Source organism: Hemitrygon akajei, chromosome 31 (assembly GCF_048418815.1).
Source record: "Hemitrygon akajei chromosome 31, sHemAka1.3, whole genome shotgun sequence".
NCBI classification, from domain to species: domain Eukaryota; kingdom Metazoa; phylum Chordata; class Chondrichthyes; order Myliobatiformes; family Dasyatidae; genus Hemitrygon; species Hemitrygon akajei.
The window spans coordinates 41,062,701-41,082,578 of NC_133154.1; the positions used below are offsets into that span (position 1 = coordinate 41,062,701).

Consider the following 19,878-nt stretch of genomic DNA (forward strand, 5'->3'; position numbering starts at 1 on the left):
CAGGAGGGAGTGGCCAGTTTGATGGACATGATCAGTTGATGGATGGCTGGTACCCTGACAGGGGAGATAAAAGATGAGTCTGCTGAGACACAGGCAGACATGCCACTGGACACCGAATGAGTAGACACGAGGAAATCTGCAGATGCTGGAAATTCAAACAACAACACACAAATGCTGGTAGAACACAGCAGGCCAGGCAGCATCTATAGGGAGAAGCGTTGTCGACGTTTCAGGCCGAGACCCTTCGTCACACTGAATGAGTGTTGTGCACCCACAGGAAGGTGGGGGCTTGGAGGATCGATTCGGGGGAATCGGTCCAAAGCTCACAGTGTGTGAAGGCAGGCCGGTGGGGGCTTGTGTGTGTGTGTCCATCCTCGCCTGGGTGACAGGTCCACCACTGAAAAACGGTCCAGCTCGGAATGGGTCATAATCGATGACCAGAACAGTACAACCTAACAAGAAGACAATGGAAGGTTTGCCTGCTGCAGCTGCTCATCTCTCGCTCTCTCTCTCTCCAACGTCACAACAGCAACTACCTCAACCCAAACTGAACTGAACTCTGCATTATCTTAAGACTATTCATTTACCCCTAGACTACGATAGAGCTTGGTTTTGATTCTTATTCCTACACTTCTGTATTTATCATTGCTAACCTGTTTTATATGTATATTAAACAACAACACACACAAAATGCTGGTAGAACACAGCAGGCCAGGCAGCATCTATAGGGAGAAGCGCTGTCGACGTTTCGGGCCGAGACCCTTCGTCAGGATATGTATATTTATGTATATATGTATTTTTGATACTGTATTACTTAGTTTACTAATAAACACTTTTAGTTACAGTATCACCAGACTCCAACGTATTTCTGCTGGTTTGGTAACCCGGTCACGGGGTAGGTGACACATGAAACTTTTTTCGAGAAGTGGGCTGGAACCGTACTCGCCCACACTTGCTCGGGCGCCTTGGATACCCAGAAATCTCCGCTGTCTGCCGTCGGTGACACAGCGCAGGCGCAGGGGGCGCATAGTTCCCGAAAACTGCGCATGCGGCTAATGTACGGCAGGGTGGAGAGGATCGGCCGCAGGTAGGAGAGGGGCTCCGTGTCTGCATCGCCACTGCGGGACAATTATTATCAGCTCTGGAATCACTGTTCCCTGTATCCTGGGATATTCCTTGTCCTTTTTTTCTCAGCCCCACGATACGTACCCGGGCTAGGGGAAGCTGTCTGTTGATGGTGGGGGTGGGGGGGGGGGGTCGTTTCTGTGGCGCCCGCGCATCGCCGTAACCGTGATGGACGGGTGTAGTTCAGAATCACAATCAGCTTTAATGTCACCGGCTTACGTTGTGAAGTTTGTTGCTTTTGCAGCAGCAGTACAATGTAATAGTGTAATTCAGCTTTTATTACTGTGTAAGTACTTATATTTTTTGCATCTATATTTACTCAGGTGTACAGGATACAGAGTCTATAGAAGTGAAGCAAAGGGGCATTAACTTCACGGACCTTGTACGGATAACAGAGGAGGAGGTGTTTGCTGCACATCAGGGTGGATAAATCGCCAGGGCCTGGCAAGGTGTTTCCTTGGACCCTACGAGAGGCAAGTTTAGAAATTGCCTGGGTCTCCGCAGAGATATTAGCAACTGGAGAGATACCAGAGGATTGGAGCATAGCCAATGTACTGCTGTTTAAAGAAGGCTCTAAACAGGAATCAGGAAATTATAGGCCAAGGAGTCTGACATCAGTTGTGGGAAAGTTATTGAAAGCTATTCTATGCGACTGGATATAGATGTATTTCAATAGATGGACTGATTAAGGATAGGCAGCGTAACTTTGTGCATGGTAGGTGACAACTAACCAATTTTATAGAGTTTTTCAAGGACATTGCCAGGAAAGTGGATGATGGCAAGGCAGTAGATGTTGTCTACATGGACTTTGGCAAGGCCTTTTACAAAGTCCTGCTTTGCGGGAGAAGCCAGAGAGTGGTACTAGAAGGTTGCCTCTCTGATTGGAGTCTTGTGACGAGTGGTGTGCTGCAGGGATCGGTGCTGGTTCCTTTGTTGTTTGTCATCCATATCAATGATAATGTGGTTAACTGGATCATCAAATTTGCAGATGACACAAAGATTGGAGGTGTAGTGGACAGTGAGGAAGGCTGTCGTGGCCTGCAGAGGGATCTACGTCAGCTGGAAAAATGGCAGATGGAATTTAGTGTGAAGTTTTGTTCTTTGGTAGGACCAACCAGGTTAGGTCTTATACAGTGAATGGTAGGGCAAAGAGGGGTGTGGCAGAACAAGGAGATGGGATGTTATGTTGAAGTTGTATAAGAAGTTGGTGAGGTCTAATTTGGAGCATTGTGTGCAGTTCTGGTCACCTACCTGCAGGAAAGATGTTAATACGGTTGAAAGAGTGCAGAGAAAGTTTACAAAGTTATTGTTGGGTCTAGAGTTTCTAAGGAAGGATGGAAAAGGTTATAACTGTAATCTTTTAGGATTAGGACACATAGTAATTACATGTAATTACAGCCAAGGTGCAGGACACAGGAAACAGGGTAACAGACAGGAAAGGGAAAGGCGTTAAGGAGCTATTGCTGAGAACCTCTTTGGACATCCCCCTCAACAATAGATATATCACTTTGGATACTGTCGTGGGGGTTGACCTAACAGAGGAAAGTCACAGTGGTCAGATCTCTGGTACTGAGTCTGCCTCTGTGACTCAGAAGGGAAAGGCGGAGAAGAAGAGAAACGCTTGGTGATGGGGAATTTGTGAGTTATGGGAATGGACAGGAGGTTCTATGGGCAACAACAAGATTCCTGGATGGTATGTTGCCTCCCAGGTGCCAGGGTCTGAGATATCTCAGATTGAGTCCTCAGCATTCTTAGGTGAGAGGGTGAACAGCCAGAAGTCATGGTCCATGTAGGTATAGATGATATACGTAGGATGAGTGATGAGGCTCTGCATAGGGAGTTAGGTGCTAAATTAAAGTGCAGGGCTGTGATCTCAGGATTGCTACCTGTGCCATGTGCTAGTGAAGCCAGAACTAGGGAGATTATACAGTTTAAACAACACACACACAATGCTGGTGGAACACAGCAGGCCAGGCAGCATCTATAAGGAGAAGCACTGTCTACATTTCGGGCCAAGACCCTTCGTCAGGACTAACTGAAAAGAAAGATACTAAGAGATTTGAAAGTAGTGGGGGGGAGGGGGAAACACGAAATGATAGGAGAAGACCGCAGGGGGTGGGATGAAGCTAAGAGCTGGAAAGGTGATTGGCGAAAGTGATACAGAGCTGGAGAAGGGAAAGGATTATGGGATGGGAGGCCTCAGGAGAAAAAAGGGAGGGGAGTACCAGAGGGAGATGGAGAACATCTCACAGGCAGGGTGATGGGCAGAGAGAGAGAGAGGAAAAAAAACAAACAACTAAATATGTCAGGGATGCGGTAAGAAGGGGAGGAGGGGCATTAACGGAAGTTAGAGAAGTCAATGTTCATGCCATCAGGTTGGAGGCTACCCAGCCGGTATATAAGGTGTTGTTCCTCCAACCTGAGTGTGGCTTCATCCTGACAGTAGAGGAGGCCATGGATAGACATATCAGAATGGGAATGGGACATGGAATTAAAATGTGTGGCCACTGGGAGATCCTGCTTTCTCTGGCGGACCGAGCGTAGGTGTTCAGCGAAATGGTCTCCCAGTCTGTGTCAGGTCTCACCAGTATATAAAAGGCCACACTGGGAGCACCGGACGCAGTATACCACACTAGCCGACTCACAGGTGAAGTGTTGCCTCACCTGGAAGGACTGTCTGGGGCCCTGAATGGTGGTGAGGAAGGAAGTGTAAGGGCAGGTGTAGCACTTGTTCTGCTTACAAGGATAAGTGCCAGGAGGGAGATCGGTGGGAAGGGATTGGGGGGACGAGTAGACAAGGGAGTCACGTAGGGAGCAGTCCTTGCAGAAAGCAGAAAGAGGGGGGAGGGAAAGATGTGCTTGGTAGTGGGATCCCGTTGGAGGTGGCAGAAGTTACGGAGAATTATACGTTGGACCTGGAGGCTGGTGGGGTGGTAGGTGAGGACAAGGGGAACCCTATCCCAAGTGGGGTGGTGGGCAGATGGGGTGAGGGCAGATGTGCGGGAAATGGGAGAGATGCGTTGGAGAGCAGAGTTGATGGTGGAAGAAGGGAAGTCGCTTTGTTTAAAAAAGGAAGACATCTCCTTTGTCCTGGAATGAAAAGCCTCATCCTGAGAGCAGATGCGGCAGAGACGGAGGAATTGTGAGAAGGGGATAGCATTTTTGCAAGAGACAGGGTGGGAAGAGGAATAGTCCAGGTAGCTGTGAGAGTCTGTAGGCTTATAGTAGATATCAGTAGATAAGCCATCTCCAGAGGTGGAGACAGAGAGATCAAGAAATGGGAGGGAGGTGTCAGAAATGGACCAGGTAAATTTAAGGGCAGGGTGAAAGTTGGAGGCAAAGTTAATGAAGTCAACGAGCTCAGCATGCGTGCAGGAGGCAGCGCCAATGCAGTCGTCTATGTAGTGAAGGAAAAGAGAGGGACGGATACCCGTATAGACTTGGAACATGGACTGTTCCACAAAGCCAACAAAAAGGCAGGCATAACTGAGATCCAAGCGGGTGCCCATGACTACACCCTTGGTTTGGAGGAAGTGGGAGGAACCAAAGGAGGAATTATTGAGAGTAAGAACTAATTCCGTTAGATGGAGGAGAATGGTGGTAGAAGGGAAATGGTTAGGTCTGGAATCCAAAAAGAAGTGGAGAGCTTTGAGACCGTTCTGGTGGGGGATGGAGGTATATAGGGACTGGACATAAATGGTGAAAATAAGGTGGTGGGGGCCAGGGAACTTAAAATCATTGAAAAAATTCAAAGCGTGAGAAGTGTCATGAGCATAGGTGAAAAGAGATTGAACAAGGGGGGGATAAAACAGTGTCAAGGTATGCAGAAATGAGTTCAATGGGGCAGGAGCAAGCTGAGACAATAGTCCTACCTGGACAGGCAGACTCTCACCGCTACCTGGACTATTCCTCTTCCCACCCTGTCTCTTGCAAAAATGCTATCCCCTTCTCGCAATTCCTCCATCTCTGCCGCATCTGCTCTCAGGATGAGGCTTTTCATTCCAGGACGAAGGAGATGTCTTCCTCTTTTAAACAAAGGGGCTTCCCTTCTTCCACCATCAACACATCAACACATCTCTCCCATTTCCCGCACATCTGTCCTCACCTCATCTGCCCGCCACCCCACTCGGGATAGGGTTCCTCTTGTCCTCACCTACCACCCCACCAGCCTCCAGGTCCAACGTATAATTCTCTGTAACTTCCGCCAACTCCAACGGAATCCCACTACCAAGAACATTTTTCCCTAACCCCCTCTTTCTGCTTTCTGCAGGGATCACTCCCTACGCGACTCCCTTGTCTACTCGTCCCCCCCCCCCCCCATCCCTTCCACCAATCTCCCTCCTGGCACTTATCCTTGTAAGCAGAACAAGTGCTACACCTGCCCTTACACCCTCCCTCACCACCATTCAGGGCCCCAGACAGTCCTTCCAGGTGAGGCAATACTTCACCTGTGAGTCGGCTGGTGTTGCCTCACCTGCAAGGACTGTCTGGGGCCCTGAATGGTGGTGCATTGGTGCTCCCGGTGTGGCCTTTTATATATTGGTGAGACCTGACGCAGACTGGGAGACCGTTTCGCTGAACGCCTACGCTCGGTCTGCCAGAGAAAGCAGGATCTCCCAGTGGCCACACATTTTAATTCCACATCCCATTCCCATTCTGATATGTCTATCCATGGCCTCCTCTACTGTCAAGATGAAGCCACACTCAGGTTGGAGGAACAACACCTTATATACTGGCTGGGTAGCCTCCAACCTGATAGCATGAACATTGACTTCTCTAACTTCCGTTAATGCCCCTCCTCCCCTTCCTACTCCATCCCTGACATATTTAGTTGTTTGTTTTTTTTCTCTCTCTCTGCCCATCACTCTGCCTGTTCTCCATCTCACTCTAGTGCTCCCCCCCCACTTTCTTTCTCCCGAGGCTTCCCGTCCCATGATCCTTTCCCCTCTCCAGCTCTGTATCACTTTCACCAATCACCTTTCCAGCTCTTAGCTTCATCCCACCCCCTGCAGTCTTCTCCGATCATTTAGCATTTCCCCCTCCTCCCACTACTTTCAAATCTCTTAGTATCTTTCCTTTTAGTTAGTCCTGGCGAAGGATCTTGGCCCAAAACGTCGACAGTGCTTCTCCTTATAGATGCTGCCTGGCCTGCTGTGTTCCACCAGCATTTTGTGTTTGTTGTTTGAATTTCCAGCATCTGCAGATTTCCTCATGTTATACAGTTTAATGTGGCTAAAGAGTTAGTGTAGGATAGTGGGCAAAGATTTTTGGATCATTGGGCTCTCTTCCAGGTAAGTTGAGACCTATACAGAAGGGACGACTTGCACCTGAACTAAATGGAGACGAATATCCTTGTAAATGCTGCAAGGTGGGGTTTAAACTAGAGTTACAGGGGGATGGGAACTGGAGTGCCAGAACAGGTAGTGGAGAGGTTGTGGAGGCAGATGTTGGTAAGACCTCAGACAAAGTTAGGAATCAAAATATTGAGCATGGCTCATCTAGTGTCTTGATGCGTTTATTTCAATGCAAGAAGTATTGTAGGAAAGGTGGATGATAGTGCTGAAGATGAGGTAGCTGGTTCACAAACAGAGGCAATGTGTAGTGAGGAGAGGCTGTTAATAGGGTAAAATTGCAGTCAACAAAACGAGTTGCAACATACAGGTGGACAAAATCAAAAGGGCGAATACAAGGCTAAAGGTGTTGTATTTGAATGTGCACACTATATGGAATAAGGTAGATGAACTTGTAGCACAGTTGCAAAATGCAGGTATGATGTCGTAGGCATCATTGAATCATGGCTGAAAGACGATTATAGTTGGAAGATTAATGTCCAAGGATACACATTGTATCGAAAGGACAGGCAGGAAATCAGGGGGTGACGTGGCTCTGTTGGTTTAAAAAATGAAATCAAATGATTAGAAAGAGATGACATAGGGTCAAAAGGTGTTAAATCATTGTCAATAGAGCTAAGGAACTGCAAAGGTAAAAAGAGCCTGATGAGAGCAGTATACAGACCCCCAAATAGTAGTAAGGATGTGGCCTACAAATTACAATGTGAGATAGAAAATGTATGCCAAAGGGGAATTTTTACAATCGTTATGGGGGACTTCAATATGCAGGCAGATTAGGAAAATTAGATATTTTCCTGTGAGATGACTTTTTAGAGCAACTTGTGGTTGAGCCCACTATGGGATCAGCTATTCTGGATTGGGTGTTGTGCAATGAACCAGAATTGATCAGAGAGCTTAAGGTAGAAGAACACTTAGTGATCAAAATATGATCGAATTCACCCTTAAATTTGAGAAAGAGAGACTAAAGTCAGGTGTATCAGTATTACAGTGGAGTAAAGAATTACAGAGGCATGTGAAAGAAGTTGGCTAGAATTGATTGGAAAAGAACACTGGCAGGGATGACGACAGAGCAGCAATGGTTGGAATTTCTGGAAGCAATTTGGAAGGTACAGGGTATACAGGTAGTCCCCGGGTTACAAACGAGTTCCATTCCTGAGTCCGTCTTTAAGTCGGATTTGTACGTAAGTCGGAACAGGTACATCCAGTATTATTTAGCATCAGTTAGTCAAACGTTTGTCTTAGTATATAGTATATATTTTACCTTTCTAAGCATATAAAACACTTAAGAAACGTATGTATTTCAGTAATTAAACCACTGTGCTGCTTAGTAATAATTGTAGCTTTCATCGGGGCAGGGGCTTTCACAATCTCCATTATTCTCACTTTATCCTTTACCTGTATTTAAAGTGGTTCTGATCGTTGACCGACTGTAGCCTAAAGCTTTTCCAATTACCGATGGCGTTTCACCTCTTTCCAATGGCTTTATTATTTCCACTTTATTTTCAATCACGATCGTTTTCTGTCAATGGTACAGAAAACTGCGGATTTTATGTTGTGTCGCTGAGCAGCAGTGAACCGTCTGATTGGCCTATCAGAGTTCTTTAGGAACTAGTTGACTTGATCAGCATTTCTGATCTGGCTATTGTTCACAATCGCAGTTAATAATAAAAAAAATACAGCAGCAGCAGCGGGCATGGGTCTTGTGCTGCTCCGGGTCCTAAAGTCCACCCGCACTGAGACAGGTTAAATGGGACAAGTGGGGGCGGTGCTGACTGGAAAAGGGAGATCGGGGTGAATCTTGCTAAGAAATATTTAAGCCAAGTACAAAGTTACACACTCAACACAGTGTTAATGGCAACAACTTAAAATGGCAGACGGCGTTCTCCTCCCTCCGTTCATAAGTACGAGTTATCCGTAAGTTGGACATTAGTAACTCGGGGACTGCCTGTATACATCACAAAGAGGAAGAAATATTCTTGAGGAAAGAAGACACAACCATGGCTAATGAGAAGTCAAAGCCAAAGAAAGGGCGTATAATAGAACAATATTAGTGGGAAGTTAAAGGACTGGGAAGCTTTTAAAACCAACAGAAGGCAACTAAAAATGTCATTAGGAAGAAAAAGATGTAATAAGAAAGTAAGCTAGACAATAATATTAAAGAGGATACCAAAAGTTTCTTCAGATACATAAAGTGTAAAAGAGAGGCAAGAGTGGATATCAGACTGCTGGAAAATGATGTTGGAGAGGTAGTAATGGGGTCAATAAAATAGCAGGCAAACTGAACAAGTATTTTCCTTCAGTATTCATTGTGCAAGACACTAGCAGTATGGTGGAAGTTCCAGGTTTCAGGGGTCATGAAGTGTATGAAGTTACCATACATCCCGGGATTCTGAAAGAGGTGGCTGAAGAGATAGTGGAGGCATTGGTAATGATGTTTCAAGAATCACTGGGCTCCAGAATGGTTCTGAAAACTGGAAAATTGCAAATGTAATTTCACTCTTTAAGAAAGGAGAGAGGCAGATGAGATGAAACTAGGCCAGTTAGTCTGACCTCAGTGGGTAGGAAGATGTTGGAGTCGAATATTAAGGATGATGTCTCGGTACTTGAAGGCACATGATAAAATGGGCTGTAGTCATTATAGATCCCTCAAGGGAAAATCTTGTCTGACAAGTCTGAAGAAATAACAAGGAAGATAGACAAAGGAGAATTGGTGGTTGATGTGTACTTGGATTTTCAGAAGGCCTTTCACAAGGTGCCACACATGAAGCTGCTTAACAAGCTATGAGCCCATAGTAAAGATTCAGGCATGGTTAAAGCAGTGGCAGACTGGTAGGAGGCAAAGAGTGGGAGCAAAGGGAGCTTTATCTGCTTGGCTGCTGGTGCTCCATAGGGGTCTGTTTTGGGGTTGATTCTTTTTACGTTATATGTGAATGATTTTAATGATGGAATTGATTAGTTTGTTGCAAAGTTTACAGACGAGATTAAGATGGGTGGAGAGGCAGGTAGTTTTGATGAAGTAGGCTACAGAAGGACTTGGAGTGTTAGGAGAATGTGCAAAGAAATGGCAGCTGGAATCCAGTCGTGCACTTAGGTAGAAGAAATGAAAGGGTTGACTATTTTCTAAAAGGAGAGAAAATACAAGAAAGTGAGATGCAAATGAACTTGGGAGTCCTAAAGGGAGTCTGTGGTGAGGAAGGCAAATTCTTTGTTAGCATTCATTTTGAGAGGACTAGGATATAATGTTGAGACTTTATAAAGCACTGGTGAGTGTTGTGGGCAGTTTAGAGCCCCTTATCTAAGAAAGGATGTGCTGAAACTGGAGAGGGTTCAAAGAAGGTTCATGAAAATGATTCCAGGATTAAACAGCTTGTCACATGAAGAGTGTTTGATGGCTCTGGGCCTGTGTCACTAGAAATCAGAAAAATGAGGGGTGACCTCTTTGAAACACATCAGATGGTGAAAGGCCTCGACAGAGTTAAGTCAAGTCACTTTTTATTGTCATTTCAACCATAAACTGCTGGTACAATACACAGTAAGAACGAAACAACGTTCCTCCAGGACCATGGTACTACATGAAACAACACAAAACTACACTGGACTACAGACCTACACAGGACTACATCAAGTGCACAAAACAGCGCCGGGCAGTACAGTAATTAATTAATTATTAATAAACAAGGTAATAGGCACAGTAGAGGACAAATTTCAATATAATAGTAAATGATGTAGATGTCAGTCTAGACTCTGGGTATTGAGGAGTCTGATGGCTTGGGGGACAAAACTGTTGCACAGTCTGGTTGTGAGAGCCTGATTGCTTTGGTAACCATATAACAATTACAGCACGGAAACAGGCCATCTTGGCCCTCCTAGTCCGTGCCAGCGCTTACTCTCACCTAGTCCCACTGACCTGCACTCAGCCCATAACCCTCCATTCCTTTCCTGTCCATATACCTATCCAATTTTACTTTAAATGACAATACCAAACCTGCCTCTACCACTTTTTCTGGAAGCTCATTCCACACAGCTACCACTCTCTGAGTAAAGAAATACCCCCTTGTGTTACCCTTAAACTTTTGCCCCCTAACTCTCAAATCATGTCCTCTTGTTTGAATCTTCCCTACTCTCAATGGAAAAAGCCTATCCATGTCAACTCGATCTATCCCCCTCAGAATTTTAAATATCTCTATCAAGTCCCCCCTCAACCTTCTACGCTCCAAAGAATAAAGACCTAACTTGTTCAGCCTTCCCCTGTAACTTAGGTGCTGAAACCCTGGTAACATCCTAGTAAATCTTATCTGTACTCTCTCTATTTTGTTGATATCTTTCCTATAATTCGGTGACCAGAACTGTATACAATACTCCAAATTCGGCCTTACCAATGCCTTGTACAATTTTACCATTACATCCCAACTCCTATACTCAGTGCTCTGATTTATAAAGGCCAGCATACCAAAAGCTTTCTTCACCACCCTATCCACATGAGATTCCACCTTCAGGGAACTATGCACCACTATTCTGAGATCTCTCTGTTCTACTGCATTCTTCAATGCCCTACCATTTACCATGTATGTTCTGTTTAGATTATTCCTGCCATAATGTAGCGCCTCACACTTATCAGCATTAAACTTCATCTGCCATCGTTCAGCCCACTCTTCTAACTGGCCTAAATCTCTCTGCAAGCTTTGAAAACCTACTTCATTATCCACAACACCACCTACCTTAGTGTCACCTGCATACTTACTAATCCAATTTACCACCCCATCATCCAGATCGGTACCTTTTGCCAGATGGCAGGAGGGAGAAGAGTTTGTTTGAGGGGTGCGTCCTTCACAATGCTGTTAGCTTTGCGGGTGCAGCGTGTGGTGTAAGCATCTGTAATGGCGGGAAGAGAGACCCCGATGATCTCAGCTGACCTGACTATCCGCTGCAGAGTCTTGCGATCCGAGACGGTGCAATTCCCAAACCAGTGATGCAGCTGCTCAGGATGCTCTCGATACATCCACTGTAGAATGTGGTGAGAATGGGGGGTGGGAGATGGACTTTTCTCAGCCTTCGCAGAAAGTAGAGATGCTGCTGGGCTTTCTTGGCTATGGAGCTGGTGTTGAGGGACCAGGTGAAATTCACCGCCAGGTGAACACCAAGAAATTTGGTGCTCTTATGATCTCAACAGAGGAGCCGTCAATGTTCAGCGGAGAGTGGTCACTCTGTGCTCTCCTTAAGTCAACAACCATCTCTTTTGTTCACATTCAGAGACAGATTGTTGGCTCTGCACCAGTCTGTTAGCCGCTGCACCTCCTCTCTCTATGCTGACTCAACGTTCTTGCTGATGAAACCCACCACGGTCGTGTAATCAGTGAACTTGATGATGTGAATTGAGCTCTGTATTGCTGCACAGTCGTGGGTCAGCAGAGTGAACAACAGTGGACTGAGCACGCAGCCCTGGTGGGCCCCCGTGCTCAGTGTGATGGTGTTGGAGATGCTGCTCCCGATCCGGACTGACTGAGGTCTCCCAGTCAGGAAGTCTAGGATCCATTTGCAGAGGGAGGTGTTCAGGCCCAGCAGTTTCAGCTTTGCAATCAGGTGTTGAGGACTGATTGTGTTGAATGCTAACTTAAGTCTGTGAACAGCATTTGAATGTACATGTCATTTTTGTCCAGGTGGGTTAGGGGCAGGTGGAGGGTGGTGGCAATGGCGTCATCTGTTGAGCGGTTGGGACGATATGCGAACTGCAGGGGGTCCAGTGAGGGGGGTAGCAGGGTCTTGATGTGCCTCATGACGAGCCTCTCAAAACACTTCGTAATGATGGATATGAGTGCAACGGGATGGTAGTCATTGAGGCAAGACACTGAAGACTTCTTCAGCACGGGGACAATGGTGGCGGCCTTGAAGCACATTGGAACGATGGCGCTGCTCAGGGAGATGTTGAAGATGTCAGTGAGAACATTTGCCAGCTGGTCTGCACACCCCTTAACACTGCCAGGAATATTGTCTGGTCCAGCAGCCTTCTGTGGGTTGACCCTGCATAGAGTTTTCCTCACATCGGCCACGGTAAGACACAGCACCTGGTCATTGGGAGGAGGAGTCCTCCCAATTGTCTTCCTTGCCATATCATGTCATTTTCCGTCTCGAAACGAGCATAGAAGTTGTTCGACACATCTGGGAGGGAGGCATCACCAGCACAGGCAGGTGATGTTGTCCTGTAGTTGGTGATGTCCTGAATCCCCTTCCACATGTGCTGCGTGTCGCCGCTGTCCTGGAAGTGGCTGTGGATTTGCTTTGTCTCTCTGATGGCCCGGGACAGTTTGACCCTCGCTGTTGAGAGTTGGCCCTCACTGACAATAGACAATAAGTGCAGGAGTAGGCCATTCGGCCCTTTGAGCCAGCACCGCCATTCAATGTGATCATGGCTGATCATCCACAATCAGTACCCTGTTCCTGCCTTCTCCCCATATCCCTTGACTCCGCTATCTTTAACCATATAACAATTACAGCACGGAAAACAGACTATCTCGGCCCTTCTAGTCCGTTCTGAAGAGCTCTCTAACTCTTTCTTGAAAGCATCCAGAGAATTGGCCTCCACTGCCTTCTGAGGCACAGCATTCCATAGATCCACAACTCTCTGGGTGAAAAAGTTTTTCCTGAACTCCGTTCTAAATAACCATATAACCATATAACAATCACAGCACGGAAACAGGCCATTCCGGCCCTCCTAGTCCGTGCCGAACTCTTAATCTCACCTAGTCCCACCTACCCGCACTCAGCCCATAACCCTCCACTCCTTTCCTGGCCATATACCTATCCAATTTTACCTTAGACTCCTCCAACATCGGGAACGTGTTTCCTGCCTCCAGCGTGTCCAATCCCTTAATAATCTTATATGTTTCAATTAGATCCCCTCATCCTTCTAAATTCCAGTGTATTGAGATTCGCATGGTTGAAATCTCCAGCGACAACAAGTGGATGTGGACAGATATTTCCTGTGGTGGGAGAGTCTAAGACCAGAGGACACAGCCTCAGAATAGAGGGTCGTCCTTTTAGAATGGAGATGAGGAAGAATTTTTTTAGCTGGAGAGTGGTTAATCTGTGAAATTCGTTGCCACCAGCAGCTGTGAAGGCCTTATGTATATTTAAGGCAGAGGTTGATATGGGGAGAAGGCGGGAGATTGGGGTTGAGAGAAAAATTGGATCTGCCATGATGAAATGGTGGAGCAGACTCGATGGGCTGTGCTGTACTTCTCTATGACTCTATATATAAGTAGTGCAAAAATACTAGTGAGCTCATGTTCATAGGTTCAGTGTTAATTCAGAATTCAGATGGCAAAGGGGAAGAGGCTGTTCCTGAATCATTGAGTGTGTGCCTTCAGGCTTCTGCACCTCCTTCCTGATGGTAACAAAGCGAAAAGAGGACATATCCTGGGTGATGGGAGTTCTTAAGGATGGATGCCACATTTTTGAAGCATCACTTCTTGAAGATGTCCGCAATGCTAGGGAGGCTAGTGCCCATGACATAGCTGAGTGAGTTTACAACTTTCTGCAGCTTCTGTCAATCCTGTGCAGTAGCCCCCCCCCAACCCCCACCCCCCCATACCAGATGGTGATGCAGCCAGTTTGAATGCTTTCCACAGCACATCTGCAGAAATTTTCAAATGTCTTTGCTGACAAACAAAACTTCTCAAACTCCTCATGAAATATATATTAGTATTGGTCTTGGATCACTCAAGGCCATGTAAAGAGCCAATGAGATCGCATCTGCAGTAGATCTCTTGTGGCAAAAGGCAAGTTGCAGTGGGTCCTGGTCCTTGCTGAGACGGGAATTAATTCTAGCCATTACCAACCTCTCAAATCATTTCATCACTGTAGATGTGAGTGCTACTGGAGGATAATCATTAAGGCAGTTTATCCTGCTCTTCTTGGGCATCGGTATGATTATTATCCTTTTGAAGCATAGAACCATAGAACATTACAGCGCAGAAACAGACCACTTGGCCCTTCTTGGCTGTGCTGAACCATTTTTCTGCCTAGTCCCACTGACCTGCACCTGGCCCATATCTCTCCATACACCTCTCATCCATGTACCTGTCCAAGTTTTTCTTAAATGTTTTAAGTGAGCCCGCATTTACCACTTCATCTGGCAGCTCCTTCCACATTCCACGCTGTCTGCGTGAAGAAGCCCCCCTAGTGTTCCCATTAAACTTTTCCCCCTTCACCCTTAACCCTTGTCCTCTTTTTTTCTCCCCCAGCCTCAGTGGAAAAAGCCTGCTTGCATTAACTCTATCTATACCCATCATAATTTTATATACCTCTATCAATTCACCCCTCATTCTTAAACAAAGGAACAACATGAGCTATCCTCCAATCCTCCGGCACCTCACCCGTAGATACCGACATTTTAAATATATTTGCCAGGGCCCCTGCAATTTCAAAACTAGTCTCCTTCAAGGTCCGAGGGAATACCCTGTCAGGTCTTGGGGATTTATCTACTCTGATTTTGCTCAAGATAGCAAGCACCTCCTCCTCTTCAATCTGTATAGGTTCCATGACCTCACTACTTGTTTGCCTTATTTCCATTGACTCCATGCCAGTTTCCTTAGTAAATGCAGACAAAAAAAAACCCATTTAAGATTTCACCCATTTCTTTTGGTTCCATACATAGCCGACCACTCTGATCTTCAAGAGGACCAATTTTATCCCTTACTATCCTTTTGTTCTAAATATACCTGTAGAAACTCTGGATTATCCTTCACCTTGACTGCCAAAGCTACCTCATGTCTTTTAGCCCTCCTGATTTCTTTCTTAAGTATTTTTTTGCACTTTTTATACTCCTCAAGTACCTTATTTGCTCCCTGTTTCCTGTATATATCATACATCTCTCTCTCTCTCTTCTTTATCAGAGTTCCAATATTCCTAGAGAACCAAGGTTCCTTATCCTTATTCACTTTTGGCCCTTCTTGGCTGTGCTGAACCATTTTTCTGCCTAGTCCCACTGACCTGCACCTGGCCCATAGCCCTTCAAACCCCTCTCATCCATTTACCTGTCCAAGTTTTTCTTAAATGTCAAAAGTGAGCGCGCATTCACCACTTCATCTGGCAGCTCATTCCACACTCCCACCACTCTCTGCGTGAAGAAGCCCCCCCCCCCCCAATGTTCCCTTTAAACTTTTTCCACTTCACACTTAACTCATGACCTCTTTTTTTTTGTCCCCTGCTCTCAGTGGAAAAAGCCTGCTTGCATTCACTCTATCTGTACCATCATAATTTTATACACCTCTATCAAATCACCCCCAATTCTTCTACGCTCCAGGGAATGAAGTCCTAACCTATTCAACCTTTCTCTGTAACTCAGTTTCTCAAGTCCTGGCAACATCCTTGTAAACCTTCTCTGCACTCTTTCAACCTTATTAATATCCTTACTGTAATTAGGTGACCAAAACTGCACACAATACTCCAAATTCGGTCTCACCAATGTCTTATACAACCTCACCATTACATTCCAACTCTTATACTCAATACTTTGATTTATAAAGGCCAATGTACCAAAAGCTCTCTTTACAACCCTATCTACTTGTGACGCCACTTTTAGGGAATTATGTATCTGTATTCCCATATCCCTCAGTTCTACTGCACTCCTCAGTGTCCTACCATTTACCTTGTATGTTCTACCTTGGTTTGACCTTCCAAAGTGCAATACCTCACACTTGTCCGCATTTAACTCCATCTGCCATTTTTCAGCCCATTCCTCTAACTGGTCCAAATCCCTCTGCAAGCTTTGAAAACCTTCTTCACTGTCCACTACACCTCCAATCTTTGTATCATCAGCAAATTTACTGATCCAATTTGCCACATTATCATCCAGATCATTGATATAGATGACAAATAACAATGGACCCAGCCTGATCCCTGTGGCACACCACTAGTCACAGGCCTCCACTCAGAGTAGCAATTCCATTGAGCCGAAGTCTAATCCAATTTACTACCTCTCCATTTATACCTAGCGACTGAATCTTCCTAACTAACCTCCCATGCAGGACCTTGTCAAAGGCCTTACTGAAGTCCATGTATACAACATCCACTGCCTTCCCTTCATCCACTTTCCTGGTAACTTCCTTGAAAAACTCTAATTGATTGGTTAAACATGACCTACCACGCACAAAGCCATGCTGACATTTTCTAATAAGTCCCTGTCTATCCAAATATTTGTAGATCCTATCTCTTAGTATTCCTTCCAATAATTTACCTACTACCGATGTCAAACTTACCGGCCTATAATTTCCCGGCTTGCTTTTTGAGCCTTTTTTAAACAATGGAACTACATGAGCTATCCTCCAATCCTCCGGCCCCTGACCCGTGAAACATTTTAAATATTTCTGCCAGGGCCCCTGCAATCTCAACACTAGTCTCCTTCAAGGTCCGAGGGAATACTCTGTCAGGTCCTGGAGATTTATCTACTCTGATTTGCCTCAAGACAGCAAGCACCTCCTCTTTAATCTGTATAAGTTCCATGACCTCCCTACTTGTTTGCCTTGTTTCCATAGACTCCATTCCAATTTCCTTAGTAAATACAGATGCAAAAAACCCACTTAATAACTCTCCCATTTCTTTTGGTTTCATACATAGCCGACCACTCTGATCTTCAAGAGGACCAATTTTATCCCTTACTATCCTATTGCTCTTAACATACCTGTAGAAGCTCTTAGGATTATCCTTCACCCTGACTGCCAAAGCAACCTCATGTCTTCTTTTTGCCCTCCTGATTTCTTTCTTAAGTATTTTCTTACTCTTTTTATACTCCTCAAGCATCTTATTTCCTCCCTGTTACCTATACATGTTATACATCTCTCTCTTCTTTATCAGAGTTCCAATATCCCTCGTGAATCAAGGTTCCTTATTTTTATTCATTTTGCCTTTAATCCTGACAGGAACATACAGACTCTGCACTCTCAAAATTTCTCCTTTGAAGGCCTCCCACTTATCAATCACATCCTTGCCAGAGAATAACCTGTCCCAATCTATGCTTTTTAGATCCTTTCTCATTTCTTCAAATTTGGCCTTTTTCCAGTTTAGAACTTCAACGCAAGGACCAGATCTATCTTTATCCATGATCGTTGAAACTAATGACGTTATGATCACTAGAACCAAAGTGTTCCCCTACACACACTTCCGTCACCTGCCCTAACTCATTTTCTAATAGGAGATCTAATATTGCATCCTCCCTAGTTAGTACATCTATATATTGATTTAGAAAACTTTCCTGAACACATTTCACAAACTCTAACCCATCTAGACCTTTAACAGTATGGGAGTCACAATTAGTGTGTGGAAAATTAAAATCCCCTACAATCACAACTTTCTGTCTCCTGTAGTTGTCTATATCTCTCTGCAGATTTGTTCTTCCAATGCTTGCTGACTATTGGGTGGTCTATAAAACAACCCTATTAATGTGGTCATACCTTTCCTGTTTCTCAGCTCTACCCATATGGCCTCAGTAGACAAGCCCTCTAATCTGTCCTGCCAAAGCACTGCTGTAATATATTCCCTGACTATCAAAGCCACCCCCCCCCCACCCTTCATCCCTCTGCCTCTATGACATCTGAAACATCGGAACCCTGGAACATTGAGCTGCCAGTCCTGCCCCTCCTGTAGCCAAGTTTCAGTAATGGCTATGATATCATAATTCCATGTGTCAATCCAGGCCCTCAGCTCTTCTGCCTTTCCCACAATACTCCTTACATTGAAATGTACACACCTCAGAAGATTATTACCACCACACACAACCTTACTATTTGTGACTTTGCATGAACTACTAACATCATTTATTTTTAACCCCCGTTCCACTATCTACACTGGCACTCTGGTTCCCATCCCCCTGCAAATCTAGTTTAAACCCTCCCCAATAACACTAGCAGTATATTGGTCCCCTTGTAGTTCAGGTGTAACCCGTCTCTCTTGTACAAGTCCCACCTGCCCCAGAAGAGGTCCCAATGATCTAGAAATCTGAAACCCTGCCCCCTACACCAGTTTCTCAGCCACGAGTTCATCTGCCAGAGCATCCTACTCTTACCCTCACTGGCACGTGGCACAGGCAGCAATCCGGAGATTACTACCCTCGAGGTCCTGTTTTTCAACTTCCTACCAAGCTCTCCGTACTCACTCTTCAGGACCTCTTGACTCTTTCTACCTATGTCATTGGTACCAATGGTACCATGACATCTGGCTGATCACCCTCCCATTTCAGAATGCTGTGCACACGATCAGAGACATCCCTGACCCAGGAGGCAACAAACCATCCGGGAGTCTCTGTCACGACCACAGAATCTCCTGTCTATACCCCTGACTATGGAGCCCCCTATCACTACCGCTCTCCTTTTTCCTCCCTCCCTTCTGCACTGCAGAACCAGACTCAGTGCCAGGGATCCGGCTGCCGCAGCTTGTCCCAGGTAAGCCATCCCCCCCAACAGTATCCAAATCGGTATACCTGTTCTGGAGGGGAATGGCCACAGGGGAACCCTGCACTACCTGCCGTTTCCCCTTCCCTCACCTGACGGTAACCCAATTACCTGTGCCCTGTTCCTTAGGTGTAACTACCTCCCGGAAGCTACTATCTATAAACTGCTCACTCTCCCAAATGATCAGGATGGTCATACAGCTCCAGCTCCAGTTCCCTAACGTGGTCTGTTAGGAGCTGCAGCTGGATGAACTTCTTGCAGGTATCGTTGTCAGTGACACCGGAGGTCTCCCTGACTTCCCACATCCTGCAAGAGGAGCATTCCAGCACCCTGCCTGGCATATTCTGTAGTCTGAACAAAAAAAGAAGAAAACAGAAACTTACCAGACCTACCCTCATCTCTGCCTGTTTCTCGCCAAAGCCTGATTGCGCCAAAGCCGTCCCACTCTGACTCAGTTCACTCCAACGATGGCCACTGTATATGGCGGTCTTTCTTTTAAACCTTGGCGCGCTATGTCACGCACCTGCGCAGTAGAGCCTCTTCTCCCCGATCAGTTAAAGAAAAACGACCTTCCCTCTGCGATGCTTCAGTCTTCCACTCTCAGCTGCTTGCTTCGATTGAAAAGACTGTTGAAAGTTTTTCTCCTTTTAAACCTTGGTGCGCTATGTCACGTGCCTGCGCAGTGGAGCCTCTTTTCCCCGATCAGTTAAAGAAAAAGAAATATCTTTGAACACACCTGCCATTTGGTTGGTACAGGTTTTCAGAGCCCTACTAGGTACTCCATTGGGGCCTCTGTCCTTGTGAGGGTTTAACCTCTTGAAAGATAGTCTGATGTCAGCCTCTGTGGAGATTTTTGGGTATAGTGACAATCCTAGCACTTTCCCCAGCAGTCTGTAGGATGTGTTTGGAAGTGCAAGTGTTGGGAATAGAAGCAGATGGACTTATCTGTCAGACACTGC

General features: G+C 45.7%; 1 protein-coding gene across 5 annotated transcripts in view; it reads left to right on the forward strand.

Moving 5' to 3' along the window:
• The first annotated feature begins 955 nt into the window (after positions 1 to 955).
• Positions 956 to 19,878, forward strand: part of LOC140719278 (uncharacterized) — a 43,360-nt gene continuing 24,437 nt past the window's right edge. For 4 of the 5 annotated variants that reach the window (XR_012096881.1, XR_012096883.1, XR_012096882.1 and 1 more), the window contains exons 1-2: positions 956 to 1,087; positions 1,449 to 1,598. The gene's annotated coding sequence lies outside the window, so the exon portion shown is untranslated. The remainder of the gene's footprint in view (positions 1,088 to 1,448; positions 1,599 to 19,878) is intronic. The other variant, XM_073033796.1, reaches the window with a different exon arrangement.